Below are 2628 nucleotides of genomic sequence, written 5' to 3'. Positions count from 1 at the left end.
AAAAAAAAAAAAAAAAAAAAAAAAAAATTTACTAAGGGTAATTTCATCATTAGGGGGAATATTGACAATTTTTGGTAGTTTGGGAGGGACATTGTCACAATTGAAAATTTAGGAGGGATATTATCAATTGAGTAATAGTTTGAGGGGGTTATGTGGACTTTCCCAAAAATGAATTTAAGAAAAAGGAAAGCCAGCTCGTCGGTCCCATGCGTGTTCGATCAACTAAAAAAGAAAAACAAATTGCAAAGAAGGCCTATGCATGAAGAGGAAGTACACAAAAAGACAAAATAAGCCTTTAAATGAGCCAAGCCATGCGTGGTAAAGGTTGCAGGGTTTTTTATTCTTAATTCTATATACTCTTCTATATATATAGAAGTCACACGGGCAGAAAGCAGGAGGGCTGTTCTAGACAATAGGGATTCTTATTAGGGAACACGCAGCAGAGTTCTGAACTTCTCTTCTTCAATGTATTTTTAGCTTTAATTTTTTTTATTTTACTTAAGCTTTAATGTTTGTTTAGGATTTTTATTTTTTTTTTCATAGTTATTCGTAGCTAATTTTTTCAACTAAGGTTGAGGATAAAGCCTCATCGATGAAGATCAACTATATTTTCTTGTAAGTTGATATTTTTCGAATATACAGGGTTAAAATTTTTAATTGTTCTACTTCAATTCAATTAGTGAGATGATTCTTACATATGAGTTCAATCATGTTTTTCTCATGATTTAAGATAGTTTTATTAATTTTTTTTTTTAGATAGTTTTATTAATTGATTTGCTCGAGTTTTTATTTATCAAAACATTGGATATTCATTGTGTTTCGTTCTACGGATACATTTGATGATTTGGTTTAAATTGGATATCTTTTATGATTTGTTGTGCAAACAGATACATTTAACGATTTAATTAAATCTTTGAAGCAAAGTAGAACATACCTAAGATTTTTATGTTGAGAATTTCGGATATATTAACAACCATGAGAATATGTTGCTATATTTGGTGGATGTGGATTCTAAAACCTTAGTGCTTTATCTTTTGATTAATTTTACTTTGTTTAGTTTATGTTTTCTTTTTTATTCAAAAAAAAAGTCATAATCTTTTAGAACTAGGTTAAGATTTAATTGGTTCAGGTATAATTGTTTTCATAAACATAGTTCCCTATGGGTTCGTCCTAACACTTGCAACACTATATTGCAAAACAATTCGTGCACTTGCGAGTACATTAAAATTTCACCAACTTTTTGCAATGCGTCCCACTAAAGTTCACCACTGCCTCCAGCTTGTAGGACCGCAAAGACAGAGCGCTGAGAAAGCTTATGATCTGTAAGGACTCGGGTTTTGAAACGCTTTTGAGGCGGTCATTCTTGGGGTGGGTTGATATCAATGGTCGCATTGTTAGTCACCGTCTATTGCAGAATTCAATTTTGCCTCTAAACAATCAGGGCTTTGATCCAAATTGGAAGATGGTGAAGCCATTGCTGGCTCTGATACCAAGTTATTACGAACCTAAGTTTGCAACGGGATAAATTAGATTCTAAAGGAACCTTGACCTTCCAAAAACAAGGTTTGAGATTAATTATTTTCATGTCTTTATTCATAGCATATCCCCTTTTAAATCGAGGATTCATTATATATTAGATAAAAGAGTTAGGGCCAAGTCACCACTCACCAGAGACTCTTATTGAAATAATAAACTAAGGCTGAGTCATCAAGACTCTTAATGAAATAATATCATAACCCTAATACGGCTAGGATTAGCTAACTTATGCTAAAATAATATAACCCCAATTTTTCGCTGTTAAGATCCCTCTTGAGAAATTCCCAATAGATAGATGCTATATATTATGGTCAATTTTTTTTTTTTTTTTTTCTTTCAATATTTTGCTTAATTATGTCCGTAATTTGTTTTTATTTTGGCATGGGCATTCATCCATTTCTAATTTTTTATTTGGAGTCTTTCACCATGTCAAGGATTCCTTGGAAAATGACGGATGAATTGAAGACAAAAATCCTTTCCATGACATTTAATGATCAGAATGAAAAACTTACTGATGTTTATATCTAGATTCTACATCTTTATCACTAAACTAAAGTTTACTGAATGATTATAGTTGAGCTTGATTTTTTACATTCCAGCACATTCAAATTTGTGGTTGGTTTAACTTGCATGCATGGCTCAATCAATTGACACTGCAGGCCGGGCTCTTCATCACCATATCCCAAGATTTCCTTCTTGGCGAGGCAAGCCGAGCCCCAAAATTTCAGCTCGTAACGAGCTCAAGTGGAGCTCAAATTCGAGTACAAAACTATAATAGAGAGAAAATCATTCAGACCTGAAAGCTCCAATATACTCAAATCTTAATATCACACAATAAAAATTATTTCCCAAAAAGAATACAAAAAACAGAAATACAAACTCTTCTTTTGATGGTAACTGGTCTCTATTTTTCTCTCTCACTTTAGCACCCTTTCTTGTTCTTTCTTATTTTGGCTCCTCTTAAACCAAGAACAAAACAGTCAGCTCCCTTACACACACTGCAGCTCTACCCGATATTCTCTCTTGTTTCTATTCCTCGAAACCAAGAAGAATTCTTTGCGGCTCTCTTGTGTTCGTGTTTGCATAAAGAAT

Source organism: Corylus avellana, chromosome ca2 (assembly GCF_901000735.1).
Source record: "Corylus avellana chromosome ca2, CavTom2PMs-1.0".
NCBI classification, from domain to species: Eukaryota; Viridiplantae; Streptophyta; class Magnoliopsida; order Fagales; family Betulaceae; genus Corylus; species Corylus avellana.
Note: the sequence above shows the minus strand (reverse complement) of the source record.